The sequence below is a fragment of the Halyomorpha halys genome, unplaced genomic scaffold (assembly GCF_000696795.3).
Source record: "Halyomorpha halys isolate HHAL.00 unplaced genomic scaffold, Hhal_1.1 Scaffold110.1, whole genome shotgun sequence".
Taxonomy (NCBI): Eukaryota; Metazoa; Arthropoda; class Insecta; order Hemiptera; family Pentatomidae; genus Halyomorpha; species Halyomorpha halys.
The window spans coordinates 1,760,369-1,777,034 of record NW_027112640.1 but is presented as its reverse complement, the minus strand read 5'-3'; the positions used below and the strand labels follow the sequence as shown (position 1 = coordinate 1,777,034).

At 30.8% G+C, this 16,666-nt stretch overlaps 1 protein-coding gene across 4 annotated transcripts in view; it reads left to right on the top strand.

Annotated features, from left to right (window-relative positions):
• The window catches only part of how (protein held out wings), a 261,473-nt gene that overhangs the window by 191,708 nt on the left and 53,099 nt on the right, over window positions 1–16,666 (top strand). The gene's annotated exons all lie outside the window — the stretch shown is intronic.

The following is a 16,666-nucleotide window of genomic DNA, read 5'->3' as shown; positions in this document are numbered from 1 at the left end:
AGCGTCTTTACAAAACGTTCTTCATCTAATTCAAATATTGTATGTATTTTTAGGTTTATAATTTAAGAGAAAAAATGCAGTTAAAAAAATTAAGTCAATTAAATTTGTTTAATGAAATGTTCAATTATTAGTATATGAGTCTGCTATACTAATCAATCTTTTATGGAAATTAGTAAGCTACGAATTGCCCCGAGTATCATGAGAACCGAATCCGATACATGCCGAAACTAAGCAATATTAACCGAAAACAATTGTATGAATTTCTGTCTCTACCCTCAAGATTGGATCTTAAACTATTTTTTATATATGTAACACAAAACCTTTGCTTAGACCTGGATACCTATCGTCCCAATTGGAGGTATAGTTTTTGTTCTTTTTTTTTAAATATTATTAAATATGAAGTGACGTTTTTGTTTTATTGTTTTATTCTAGTGAATGTAAATAGCCCAGCTTGTTGTTATTTTGTTATTATATTGTCTGTTATTATTTTATATAAACGATCTTTAACTCATCGTCTTTGTCTATCTCACAGCTCTATCATCAGCTGAATCCCTGACCCTTTATCTAGGTCGTAGTGGTTCAGACTTTTTTAACATATATATTGGCTTTTATTGTGTATAAATGTAAATTCACCACTCCTTTTAAAATGTTGTTTGTTTGCTTACCATCTTTGTATGCTCATATAAATAGTTTTACTTTTTTAAAAATTATTTTATAGCCATGACATTAAGGAAGTTAGAGAAGTATTGAGCAAAGCAACCTTGACCAGAGCAATGGAATGGTTGTGGTGGACTGGGTCATGACATGATGACGATGGACCACCATCGAACATATCATCATCTTAGGTGTACTGGCAGCTCATCCACCCAATAGCCCTTTCATCGCCCTTTTCAAAGTCTTATGGCAGTCATGTCACACTTTTTAATCTTTTTATTATATCGGAAAGGATACCACGAAGTATAAACCTTTGAAAATGATTTCCAAATTACTTGAAAAAATTGTCAAGTACTTTTGGGATGAACGAATTCGTTCATTTATACGAATACAAAAGTTAATTAAAACAGTATAGCTATGATAATTAAAAAATATATATATTTTTATCTAAATTAACTTAAAAAAAAAAAATGAATTTTGCATTATAGTGTTTACTACCTGAGATGTCTTTTGAATTTATTTATGTTCATCTGAGGTCTGTTATGGTTAGGGGGTGCAGTCCACAAAAAACACAAATAAACAAAAAATTATTTACACGTGCCGACGTTTCGGCATTTTATTCACATTGCTATTCATATATAAGTTAGTTACCCATTGTATCATTTATTTCATTTTTCTTTCATTTAGTTCAATTTATCGATTCAAATTGTTTTTCAGTTTTTTAGACATTACTTGCATATCTTACCTTATACATAATACCTACTCGTATTATAATACTATATTTTATATTTCATTGTTACCAATCTTCTACTGTCTAATGCCATTGTTATTAATTAACTATATTTTATTTTCAATTCACTGTTATTAATATTTCAAAATGTTTTAGTTTATTATTTCTTTATATTTTTATTTTTCCCTGAATGATGGTCGTTATTTTTTTTTGTTTTATAACCCTGATGAAGACCTGAAAATTAGGTTGAAACGTCGGCACGAATAAATAATTTTTTGTTTATTTTTTTTTTTTTTTTTGTAGATTGCACTCCCCTACCATCTTCTCCACTTAACATAGAAAAGGCTTTTGTAATGAAGTTGATGTTTGGAGCATTTGTCTTGCAACTTGATAGTCCGTGACTAGTTTCTTGTCGGTTCATTCTTTTGTGAGAGTGCAGGGTTATTAAAATCCAGATGATGTTTTGAATCCTGGTAAGTTTCCTTAAGTTTATGAACAAGTGGAATATTATTAAATGATCAGGTGTGGCAAAGAGACAAAAATCGCTATAAATTCAAATTTTTGGAGAAAGAAAATGAGAATATTTTCATCTAATTCAGGTATTTATTCCCTTTTGAAACTCGTGCTTAAGCCTTCAAAACCTACTAAATTCAATCTAGTCTTAAGTTCAAAGTTTAATTTGAGCTTTTGAACTAACTTTAGAAATAATTTTGAGATTTTTGAATTTATCCACTTTTGTTTATTTACACCTCATTTTAGATAGAACACTTATGTAAACTACAAAGAAATTTTAATTTCTAATACGTAAATCTTGTTTTATTTAAGCAGCTACCGTTTTACTAAGTTTATGAATCCTTAATTATTTCATTAAAAAAAATATATATTTTTTTTACTTATCATTAAATAGTGTAAAAACAACTCAAATTATTTCGACCTGTATTTTACCTTTTTTCTCTCCGAGATAATTTCTTATCGTCGAAATCAGTTTAATTGGAAAATAAGCCGGTGTATAATTTCCTACTTGTGCGGCCTGGTGATCAGAATTCAAATCGAAACCCGAATGCCCATCTAAAACGATTTTCCTGACATTTAAAATTACATAGCTACTCTCTGATTTCGAACATCTCCAAAAGAACGCGATGCGTTTAGGCATCGTACACCTGAATAAATAAATGAGTTGTTGAACTCGCCTTAATGGCTTAGGCTCGTCTGGAGTGCCCTTGGGAATTTTATCTTTCTGAATGAGTTATTTATGTCTTCAGGTCGCAAAAACCTTTCGATTAATTTATGATAATTATTAATAATATAAGTAATTTCTACTTTAATTGTCTGCTTATAGGGACTATTGGTTAGTGGTTATAATCGGTTGAATAAATAAGTTGATATGTTATAAGTATTCCAGTTGTCGTCCTATTTCATAAAAAAAATTGGAAAGCTTAATATAATTAATTCTAATTTTGGTGGTCAACAGTTTTAAGAATTTAAAAATGTAATTTTCATGATTAGTGAATTAGGGATATATATATTTTCCTCATGTGCAGAGTACCTCAATAAACCTTCAAGATACTGTTGGCTTACCCACCACCTATCTCTAAGGCCTACTATGGTCTCGGGGTAAGGAACCCCACTTGTAGTTCTAAAGTGTCCTTCGGGGCTCAGGTTCGAATCCCGACAAATATCCTGCAGGCAAATGATGTTAATACAAAAGCTAACTTTCGTTCTACCTATATGATATGAGGATAGTATATTTGTACTGATGCCTGTATTTTATTATATGATAAATCACATAAGTAAGACGACAAATATTTAATAATCTTAAAATGGAAGTAAATAATTACCACAAATGTTTAAAAGAAAAGGATTTTAATCAATTTTTTTTTTTCAATATATCTTTTTTATTGGTAGGTACATGTGCCAGAACGCAAGATATTACATATTTTACAGTTGTTTTATTGATAGTAATAATACATTATTTTCCATTATAAGAGATGAAAACTGAAATTTTAAAAACTAAAAAGGATATCAATTTTGTTATTTATTATACCTCATTTTTTTCTATAATTATACAATTTTGAAAAGAATAGAAAAATTATTTATCAATTGAAAATAGATTTAATTTATTTAAAAAAATAAAAATATTATTTATTACCTCTAATTAAAAATTTTACAGACGTTATTCTCAAATTCGATATCGCCGATACTCTCCCGTGTCCCCCCACCAAAAAAAATTTTTTCAAGCCGTTCATGACATTTATTAATTTTTTCCCCTCCCTACCTTGCCATTTGTGGTATACAGTGTTAGCCACTGCTATTAAACTAATATGTTTTGTTAAAGTTTCTTAACTTTTAATTTTTTACAACTTTACACTCACTGAAATACCTCTATAATTATTTTTTATTATACTGTAATGTAATGTAATGACTCTTAAACCTTTTATGATAGTTGATTGTAGGTAATAGTTGTCTGTTAATTAATATTTTTTACTTATTTCAAATTCTATTTTACTGTTTACTGTATTTTACTGTTTTAGAGTTTTATGTTGTTTTTTAACATACGCCATACCGACGAATTCGAAATAGTAATCGTTTATCAAGTTCGTAAATAATATTTACGTAATAAAAAAAACTAAATCAATAAATTTCAAGAAATATAGAATATATTTAAATATATTGCCAGAAACATGTTTCAAACATTGTATTACTAGTTTTCTGTAGCTGACTGTCTGTTTGGGCACAAAAACCATTAAGAACCCACTAAGCTTGGTGGTCTTATAGATTAACATCTCGAAGATATGGTCCTGGAGGAAAAAAACTTTTATAGGATCTTTCCTTGGCATAATCTTATTTTAGGTCGTAAATATATACTAGGTATAGGATTATAGGAATAGGAATATATATATGTAGGAAATAGTTTTAAACTTTTTTTTTTCTCTGGCAAATTGATAAGATACTCCAGAACTTTTGATTTTAAATTGAAATGTCAATTTATAGAATTTCTTATTTACAATTATTTTATATATACAAAAATTATAAGATGCCATATGATCCAGAAAAATTATAAGTAAATGTTCAAATTTCAAAGTCTCATGCATATATCTGTTCTATTCTCCTTCCATATAAATCTGAATAAATTAACTCGGGAATATTTCTCTACTTGTATCATTGCCAATTATTTCACATGTCGGACGATTCAAGGCATTCAACATTCTTATCAGTATAAATAATTTTTTATCCAACTCATTATGTTAGATTATATGCATTTTTCAGGAATAATGTAAGGCACTATAATATCTATAGGAAAAGTAAATACAATATTTATAATAAATAAATATTCATAATAAATAATCTATCATTTACTTCAAATTACTAATCTATTATAGATTAAAATATAGGTGAATGTATAAATGAACACTTAAAACTCTAAAAAAAATTTAAATGTTATTATTATGTATTACATATTATACATATTTTAAACCAATTTTCTTTTTACATAATCCACCTAAAAAATCAAACGTGTAAATAATTTTGTAATATTTTATAACTCTTCAAAGTTTCGAGTTAAAGGATGTACTGAGGAATAACGAACTTAAAATTTGAATTTTAAAAAACAAATGTTAGGTGTATAAAAAAAAAATTCGTGACACCTATACTTTTGAAGATATATGGAAAAACAAGGTAATCCAAGTTCAACAATTTAGCGGTTATTTCAAGATTGCTGTAGTAGGAGTTAAAAAAAAATAAGTTTTTCAACGTTGTGCTGACTCAGTTTTATCTATTCAAGAATTTTTAAAAATTATTTCACTTGACTGAATGATATTATGAGGCTCTCCAAAACACGTAAACTATGTTTATTTACACATATAAAATTATCAGAATTACAAAAGATAGCCACGGTACCCTTCTTGGGCTAAAAGAATTTCGCGGCACATTTGTCGAGATACAAATAAAAATGTCAACACAATTATCCTGAGTGGTTGAATATGAATTTTTTTTTAGAAAGAAACATTCGCTTGTGACAACCTTGGCATACGCTTGAGACACCCCAGGGTGCCACGGTACCCACTTTGGGTCCCGCTGCTTTAGGGCACGTCGTCCTACAATAGGGGTATTCATGATCTTTAGTTTAACATGATAAAGCGTGTTAAATGGAAAAACTCACGTTAAATGGAGAAATAATTCCTTCTTTTATTAAAGCCATATAACATGTAACATAGTTGAGAGTATGTTAAATGGAGAATGACGTCACGCAACAGACCAGCTGAGCTCGTCACTACTTTTGTTGTTGTGTCAGGTTACTTGCTCATAGTTTGTGTTTTGATTGTATTAGTATTGTTTTGGATTTTTTTATAACTAATAAAACAATGGATGACAATAATAATAATAATTTAATGACAGTTGTCATTAGCTCATCTTGATTCTCTTTCTTACAAGTTATGATCAACAAGGTAGTGTAGTGGACAAACTTTCACACAACTTCGACTTTTCACTCACTTTAGGCATAAGTAGTTAGAAGTTTTTAAAAGAAAGGTTATAAAACGAGTTGCTCAGAAAATCCGCTAGGAGCTCTTATGCATTTAATATGACTTTAAACAGGGCTGCTCACAATCCTATATTTATAACATTTAACATGGTAAAACATTTTACATTTAACACATCATGAATGCCCTAATGCCTTAGTGGCACATCTTAAAATTTTCGATAGAATTGTGTTTGAATTATGGTCGTGGATGATTTCTGATTTTTACGTAATTTTATATTCTTAATTAGTGATTACGCTTATTTAGTTTAGTATTTATGGCATTCCGAAGAGAAAATCATAGTAAAAATAGCCATAGTAAACCACTTCAAAATCAAACCATTCCTTAGATAGGGTTCAATTAACAATATAGAGCATTAAAACTCATTTGAAAAATTCCTTAGTTAGAATTTAAAAAAAAAAAATTTTCCCTTCCCGATTCATTCTCGTAATGAATTTCATTATTACACAAGCTTTATTCAATTTCTATTTATTCATCGTGGTATCTAAACGAGACTGCACCCGTTCTCCTTCACGTGCTGAGAATGAATTCCTCGCAGCCGAAGCAGATTGTTTCATTCGCTGGTCAAGTGGGAGTGGAAAGGAGAACAGCCGTCCAGATGGCGAGTTCTATTCCAGGAGCTGACGTAGCAATACCAGAGTAAACAAAGAGCCGGCTGTTAACTGCCCGGTCACTATTTCAACCCTAACAATGTTTGTTGTACAATGTTCTACTTTATCCTCAATTATTTGGAATTCGTCTAACTGGGATTTAGTATTGAACACCAATAGGAAAACCCCTAGCCAAGAATGTAGTACACAAACATTTATTCTCTAGGCTACCTTAGTTGTTAGCTAATATCGGTTTACCTATGGAAATGTAGTTTGTAGTTATACGATGTAGCTTGATGTCTGGATTTCGGTGGCAAACAAGTGGGGACCCTAAGTGGTAAAATATTTTGGAGCCTCACTCCCCCCCCCCTTCCAAAAAAAAAGGTTTTCTAGAAAAAACTCAATTCCCTAAAATATAAAATAGATTTATTATAAAAAATATATTTTACTGATTATATTTTGTTGTGAAAGTGACATGTAACTATGATTTTGATCTTTTGGAGCTCTTCTGCACTCTCAGGATGCCTAAAGTTTTCATATTTATTCTTTCTGACTCCTTTGCTATATCCAAAGTTCTCTGTACCATCGTGTTGTATATTCTGGCTCAGAATATCTGAGATCGGTTCTAGCAATTACTTAAAAACTATTTTGAAATGTGAAGAAGATGGTCAGGGTTCGTGGTAAAAAATAATTAACAAATAATTATTTTTCGACGTTTCGCGCCACTTTTTAGAGCTTCATTGGGGCTGTTCAAGTTAGAACAGAATAAATCAAAGGTTCCCAATCCGTACAAGTCTGCGAATTAATTGTTAAGTCAGAAGTTGAACTGTGTGCGGACCACTCTCACTTCCGACTTGTGCTCGAGGTCTTATCTTCGATTGTCTCTGACTCCTCTGCCAAGCTCCTGGAGTTCCATTGTAAGGTTCTCCTTTTTTCGCATTCAGACAGCTTATCTTATCCTTTATTGTCCTTCCTCATACATACTAATATGAACGACGGCATGGTAGATCCATTCTTCGATATTTATGGGAAATACTTGCAACAAAATACCCATTGATCTCTCTCCAAATTCGGCCAAATATCCATTGTTCTGGTAGCCATCTTCCGATTTGATATTTTCTTATTGGAAAAAATGATTCAATTTTGTTTGATTATTATAAACTCAGCTTCCATGAATTTTCCAAGTTCTCCCCTTCGGTAAATAATGCACCATTTGCTCATGCCTTCCTCTGCTATTTATTCTGATATATTGCTGTGTTTGCTTCTTCCAAGGGTCCGTTTCCCCACTTAATGTATGACATCTTTCTGGACCAACTATAATTAAACTTAAATGCTGTTTAAATGTAATTTTCTAATCGCTGTTTGTGTGCTTTTAAGTAAATAGCTATTATTGATAGGGTAATCTTAGAACTTGAGAATTTTCCTGCATTGTCTTTCCATAGCGGGCAATTCAATCATTTTAATCATTGTTTTCAGCAGAGTTAATTTGCATTTTAATTTTCTCATTTCAAGAATCGAAACTATTATATTTGAGTGACTCCACGTTATATGTTTCCTAGTCCTAGAAACCACAATTCCTATTTTCTATTTTCCTTGAGGGATGATTGTGCACTATTTGACGACGAACATTTCTTGAATTATCTCCTTGTTTTACTCTAAGTAATGTGGCACGTTCAATTCAATTTGTTCTTCACAATTTATCTCCTTTCCTTTTATAGGATGGTTGTAACCTGGACAAATGTTGATAAATAAATCATGAATCCTTCCTGTGTAATAGCAGATGCGTGTTTCGCGATGATTTAAAATTAAATTGCTCTTCTGACAGAAGATGAAACGCTTAGCATTAGTGTGCGTGTGAGTTGTTTTATTAGATACCCCTTTCTGTCAATGAGAAAAAGAAAATATAAGTAGTTACGTCATAAGATCCCGTTTTAGAGTTCTTTTTTATTATTATATCCGTAACTCTTTCTAATGATGTGCCAATTATTGCTACTATTACTTACTTAATTGTAGAGTTTTTTTTTATTAGTAATTTCATCGCGATGTACGATGGTAATAACAAAATGACTAATGTAATGCTTATTAATTTGCCACGACTCTTAGGAACTTGTGAAATAGCCGTTGGTGTTTGTCCAACAATAGCTCCAAGATTTTGGGTTCTAAGCCTTCATTTTATGAAAAATGGATTGCGGAATAAGGTAGGAACATATAATTTATAATTAAGGTATTGATATTTTGTACCAAATCTGCAACCTCTGAGTTATCAAGGTATGATAATTTTATTTGTGACATAATAAGCAGAACTGAAAATTTCCTTTATTTATATTTTTTGTTGTTATTTTATGCATTTCCTAATCTGAAATTTCGTAACATAAGTGCTCGTGGCAGATTCAGGCCGATGTATTCTTACGATGAGTATATCAGTGGCACATTGCAGTTAAAGGGAAAGATGGATTTTATATAGGATCTTGGCTTTAATGGGTTGTAGAAGAGAATAGAAATTGATATTAGTTTTTATTTTAATTCTTTTTTTTAAAAAAGATTTGATTTTAACTTAAGGATATAAGAGGAAAATTATTTTTCAAGTTGAAAACAAATTTCTGTAAATAATAATAAGAGTATTAATATAAACGTTATTACGTACCGTTGGATGGCGAAAGAGTAAAAATATGTTTAACATGTGCAATTTAGATAATAGAGAAGAGAAACAATAAATTTTCGTGTTTATTTATTATTTTTATTAGCATTATTTCCAAACAGGTATGCGCAGTGCGTTCTTCCGTTTCACAAGTCTGATCCTTGTTTTTATGTCACTGTATCTATTAAATAGTTATTTTTTTAATTTTACCTCAACTGTTTATGACCCTCTCAGTTAAGATGGCTGGCTCCGGAATTCATTAGTGATTTTTAAAATTTTTTTTTTAGAAAGATACATCCAATATGGTCCAACCAGATGGCAACATCTATCAGTCGGTGCCAAAATCACACATAAAAATGATAAAACATAGGTGGAATCTATTAATTACAATTTTGGCTATTAGGGCGTTGTGGAAGCTGCTACAATTTATATACTAGAATGCTTAAAGTAAACAAAAAAATTAAAATAATAATTATTAAAAAATAAAATTAAATGAAACAAAAAATAACTGAAAGGAGTTTGAAGTGAATAATAATAGTGCAGATATACAATTAGTGAATTAATCTAATAATGAGAATAAAACAAGATGATACAGAATACGATAAAAATAAGAAACAAGTAATATCTAAATAAATAATATCTGTAACTAGGCATATACATATATAGCTAATTTTAATCGTAATATATTAAATAATTATGTGGGGGAAAATACAGTTACAATTCATGTGTGTTAGTCCATAAATTAGTGTTTTCAATATCGATTATACAACAATTTAATTGTTCAAATAAAAATTTGTAACAATGTTTTTTTATATTTCTGCCATACTTTTGATACCAAAAAAACGAGAAATATTATCGAAGTATTTTTCTGAAATTTGTTAAAATTGGAAGCAATCAATATGTCATCTGAATTAGTTGGAAAATTAGTACGTGGAAGTATCACCACAGTTTACAATTTAGAGATATCCGTTCTTAAACGAGTGAGGATTAATTTCAACACAAGGTAGGGTGCTAAGTGGAAGTTGTATGAAGATAGTCTCTTGTCTAGTTGAAGAAGTTCTTGGTTTCGGATCTGTTCTACGGAAATAAGCAAAATATAATTTAAATGATATTGCAGGTTTTCGACAAAGTATATTAATAAATTATTATTATTAGTAATAATACATAGTATTGGTCAACTCTTCCCGACTTTGCTACTGCTTCAGTGCGCATTAAGGTTTCGCAAGGAGGCTCAGAATTACAATGTCGAAATTGACAGCTATGCTAATCTGACATCTATGAGCCGCTCCTTCACGTGTCTGTCTCTTGCTTCAAGTGCTTATTTATCTACTTCTGTAAAATCTTAGATGTTTATCTTTCTGGCGCAGATCCTTGCTAGATATTTTTGCCTTGTGTTAAGCGTAGGCTGGTTCTGTCTATCGGGAAATCCGATCGATTAAACTCAGGGTACTTCGATTGATCACTCATAATCAAATTTGACTAATTGGGGCTTTTTGTAAATACTTCTTATAGACTAATATCTATTTACGCAATTATATATTTACAATAGCGGCTTGTTTATTTGTCCATCTTGATAACCTGATATTATTGACTGTAAATCTACCTTATCAGCAAGGATAATTAAATTATTCAATACTACATCGAATCAGTTATTGTAAATTGTATCTTAGAGAACTTTATATAGAAGTTATTTGAAAAACGTCCATGTTGCCTGACCTTGTTCTGATTTTGTTCACAATACATATTCTGTCCCTTCATGTAAGGAATACATTTTTAAATGATATGATGAAAGTTACTTGTAATTTATTTGTTGCTTCGACGAAAGTAGATTGCCTTTCACTATGACCGTTAGCCATAGTCTATTGTCATGTTACTTTATATTTTATAGGATCAAGTTGCAACCATAAGTTTATTGAGTATGTAAATCTTTTATTCAAATAACTGTTTTTATTACTGTACTAAATACAATTGGACAGCCGAAAGTTCTGATTTTGGAAGCTAAACTACATTGTAATGAGTGATTACTTTCTGAGTAAGTGTGCACTTTTCTGAGAAATGTCGAAATGGGTTAGCTACTCTTTTAGTTAGTTAGACAATTAGTATGCCAAAGCATTGTTAACTCCATATCTTTCAACATGGTAGTGAAAGTTGGGTAACCCAAGACAAGCACTTAAGCAGGATTACGGCTGCTGAAATGCGATTTTTGCGAAGAATATTGGGCAAAACTAGAAGAGATAGGATAAGGAATGAAAGAATTAGAGAAGAACTTACGATCCCCTTTTCCTCCCGCCCCCCACCCACCCCCACCTCTGTGAAATCAATGATTGAACACCGACAGCTCCGATGGTATGGACACGCCTGTAGTATGGGGGAAGACAGAGTGACAAGAAAATGTATGGAGGCGAGGTCGACTGGTAGAAGACCACGAGGCAGACCTAGAAGGAACTACATGGAACATATCCAACGACTATGTCTGGAAAGAGAGACCGAGATGTGTGGAGCAAGTGGTTAGAGGCTCCTCCACAGCGTGGACTTAAGGAGGATGAGAAAGAAGAAGACAGCATTGTTACAATGAATAATACAAAAAATCTCTTCTGAGCGAGAATAGATTTCAGCTAATTTCATTATATACTAATCTCTTATTTTACCAACTAGATTATATTTTAAAGTTAATATGTTGGTTTCGTGTTCATAACAGAACATTTTTATTAGTCGACCTTTACGTTACAGGTAAAAACTTGTATCTGGATCTAGTATTTTTCCCCTTTATTCTCTCTCATGAACTTTTTCTGTTCCATTTCCTTGAGATACAATACGTCGCCTTGAGGAACAATTTTAATTGTAGTAATTGAGCTTCCATACTGTATTCACCTGATCCTTTCGCGCTAGGCCCGTATTGAGAATAAAACGTTGATACCCTGGAGCTTGACTTATACTTTGACTTATCGCAGCGTTAAGTTTATTGAGTATATTAATCTTTTATTCGAATACATTTTTTTTTAAGTACTAAAAAAATAGACGCAGCCGAAAGTTCTGACTTAGGAAGCTAAACTGAAGTTAGCCACTCTTTATAATTATTTAATAATATAAAAAAATAATAATAACTTATTTGTTTCTTATATTCAAGTTTCCTTTGGTAACTGTTATAGAGTTTTATATTAAACATGATTTATTCACCAAGTTGAACTGTGAGCGAACAAATAAGCACTATCATACTGTCACTGTGTTAGTATTTAATGACTGTAAGGAGGAAATTGACCTATACTTCAGGTGCCGTTATATGTGATAGCTTCTGTAAATTGGTCGAAAAAGATTTAATACATACTTCAGTATGCGCGTGTGTTATTATATTATGGTCGTGGAAAAATAATTTTAAAATTCATTGAAATTAATAGAATAAATTTAAATGTGTAAACTTTTATTTTTTCATTCCTTCCCATGTTCCTTCTCCTTTTTGAGCAGTACATGTGTTTGTAGCAGTTGGATGTTAACATGTATACGTAGCATTGATTTGCTGTTATATAAACGATATACTATTAAAATTTCCTAAATAATTTATGAAAGGAATATGGTCCGGGTACGGTCAAAAAACTCAAATAGTATATTCTACTATTTGAGTTTTTTTGACCGCACCCGGACCATATTCCTTTCATCTTTACACACGGTCAATCAATAATCTTCCAGTATGTCACTAAATAATTTATATTTTGCCTTTTATATTAGTGTCGCCTCAAATGCTGCATAGTAGTCAAAATTTTCTTCTTTTTTTTTAATAATTATTTTGCTAAAGTATATATTTTAATAACCTACAATAAATCTATTCAATTAGATAGCCCCCATTAGTTCTGTTTTTTAATGATGAATATATTTTTTTTATTGCAAATTAATTGTTCGGAGTCTAATAGGAATGAGAAATATCTAAAAATAAGAATATAATAATTATTATTTTTTTTAAACGTCATTACCTTAAATCAGTGAGGGTTGTATATTATTATAGTTTATTGTTGACTATATCGCTCAACCGTATCCAAATCTGGCTACTGTAAGTGAAGAATGGTGTTGTATCTGAGAAGGAGCCAATAAATATTCCAGGAGGAGATATATTCTTCATATATATCTATTTCTTCAAATACTATGCAGCATTTCAGATGTAACATCTTTGTATCTTCATTGCTCGATATACAACTAATCTGCAAAAAATATTGCAATGAACAGCAAATAATGTTGAAATTGCATGTTACTAGCAAATTTAAATACTTAAGGAATCGAACTGCTTGTCTTAATAGGAAAAATTTCGGACGTTGGTTCACAGATTTATTTGAATTTTTTTCTTATGAAAATATTATAAACGTGTTATTGTTAATAGTAATTAATAAGTTAATATTGTATATAAATAAGTTCACCTTTGTTCTGTATAGATTGCAAGTTTGAGAGAGAAATTTTTTATTTGGCCATGCTACTCAAATACATTAGGTTGCTAAAACACACAGCGTACCCATCAATTCATTTGGACATATATACACCACGATACATTAACATTTTTCATTTTTCGAACAATTATCATCAATACACTAAATACCTTACACTTCAATATTTTTTTTATCTTAAGAAAAAATTATTTTTCTGTCTTTTTCCTTCCCATATACATCTATTAGTTTTCCTTCTTTTCGCACCAAGCCAAATAACAATTTACCATTAGATCTAATAGATTATTGATTCCCCTGTTTCACCCCTTCATACTTCTCCTCTCCTGTGATCCACAACAACCTTTTGATCAATTAAGCAAATTTACAAAATCATCAATAGATAGCAACAAAACAATCATACCAGTAGAACAGTTAACTACAAAAAAACAATTAAATAAATTCAAAAAGAACTAATACATAATAATTGATAATAATGGATGAACTAATATAGAAATTAATTCTTTTTTTTTTTTTTGCAAAAAAAGAAAAAGATACTGCGGGTCTTTTTTAATGTATAAAAAATCGAAAACCCTTAAATATGAATTTTCGTAGAATTACGGAAAGTTTAATTTCTGGACAATATTCGTTTGAAGAATTGTTATCCTACCAGTGGTTTCTAAATAGTTTTTGGCCCTTTTTGTTGCTATTAGGAAAATGACGGAACACTTATGGTTTAAGTAGGTAAATGTCCAAACTACTACATTATAATTTAAAAAAATAGAAAGTCGCATGCCATATTTTTAGCAAAAGCTAAGAGAAGATTACTGCACAAAACTGAACCAAATCTAAGATCAACACAGTTTTGAACCTTTCAAAATTGTGTTGAGTTGACGTAGAATGGCCCATTCTTAATTTATTTCGTGGAATCCATGGAAGAGGATAGGAAAACCACTGACTTAAGCATTTATAACTCCTGTATAATTTATTTAAAATTTAACGTTAATTCAACTGTTGGAAAGTTTCTAGTTTTCCAATCCGCTCCAGCTCATCTTGTTTTCATAAATTTGTCTTTCTGGTTTTATATGTGGAATCGTATCTACTGTCATTCATGGTCTTGGTAAGACGCCGGGAAACGGAAAATTTTCTGCTACTAAGCTTCAAGTTTTCCGACCAATAAAGTGGGCAACTGTCAAGTGTTGTCTATGGCTTATCTCGAATTAATCTGAAACTTTTTATGAGATTTTTATAGCTACTGGTTGGAGTATACAAAAAGTAGCTGTTACAATGTTAGGATGTCATTTGAGTTTTTCAGCCTGTGAATACCAATTAGTTAAGAACTTTCTCTTTATTTATATATTCGCCATTGTTGTTCGGTGCTCGACTTAGGTTGCCTTTAGTTGCTGGAAAGTTTCTACCATTGGATGTTTTCTTCTCCAGTTCATTTGTCCTGAGCCGGTCGACGGACCCGGAAACATGACAATGGCCATAACAAGTATAATGGAGAATTAATTTGAATGAGCCGAGCGATAATGGGTAATAGTGATGGGTGCACAATGTGGGTCAGTGTGCTCGCAACCGACCATTGTCTTTGTTGTGGGGGAAGGGCCACATTGTACGGTTTTTAATTAGGGCCTCGGGCGGGAGTATAAGTCCTAAGATTGTGGGGAACGTTCTGGAGGGAATGTGGTCTGCGGGAGCTGCATTAGTATATCTTTATGAATATTAAGGCTAATAACTTAACTGCAAGAAAATTTGTAAATCAAGGTTTCTAAATTCCCTAATATGGAAGAGTGAGTAACTGATGAAGAAGGGACCTGTCTTAGCTCCTCTGTGACTCTTTACGCCTTCTAGGTTATCTAAATAATTTTTCGAAAAATCATATTCAATTATTGCTATTAATCCATTTACAGTATAGTTAATCGCAATATATTTTTCTTACCCCCCCCCCTCTCTATGAATAAATTTAAAGATTCATTACTAATATACACAATAGAAGATATATATATTCCACATCCTTTTCTTTCGTCTTCAGGTATATCATTTATATATATATATATATATATATATTATATATATATTATATAATCGATATAGATCCCCCCTCCCCTGCGCATCTCGTCTTTTAGTGAGTGAGTGCGACGACGTTAATTTTCGTTCTACTGTGATCTAGTGGCATTTTAAAAAGTTGCTGTGTTGAGTTTTTATCATTATGATTGGGTATTTCTAATACTACTCAGCAGGTATATATGATGGGTCTTACTCTCTAATTTAATATCTTAATTAAATTTACAAACACATTATGAAATTAATTATTTGAGAATTGAAACAAAGGTCATAGATATGCGATTTTATTGCATAATTTATCAATTGCCAAGTCCAAGATCACTAATACTATTTACCTCATAATGGAAAAATGTTTTGAATTATTTCAACTCTTTTGTTTATCTGCGTTTATTACTATTTTTAAGCCTTAACAACAGAAATGCTTAGGCATCGCATGACTGTGGGTCCAGAAATTATTGCAAGTATTGCAAAATTGTATAGTAATAACGCAGGTTTGTAATAGGCGCCTACTGTTTATGAAATCTCAATTAATGTATTTAGAGAAAATAAATAAATCAATTGTACTATTACTTAAACAAAAAAAAAATAGTCTTACTATTATTGCGATACCTTTCATGATAATTCAAAAACAACATGAAAAGTCATCAAGCTACAATTTTTTTTCCGAATGATATTATATTATTATTTTAAGTAATACTATTATTATGAAAGCTTGCTACAATTTTCCGTATAAATTTTACTCTTTGAAAACACTTCCAATTTTAATCAGGTCCCTTTATTTTTTGACGTATTTAAATTATTTTATATTTTTCAAATCCCGTGCTTTCATAATATCCAATATTATCAAAACTAAGGTTGTATAATATTAAGTTAATATTTAATACTAATACATTGGTTTGCATATCAATCAGCTTGCTTAGTGTTACACTGTAGAGTATGAGTAGTTCTATGAACTACGTTGACAAATCTTAGTGTATCTTTTCTGATGCTATGAGGTCACGACCCTATGGCGCCTCCACTGATCAGGATAATTTTAGCCTCTCTCT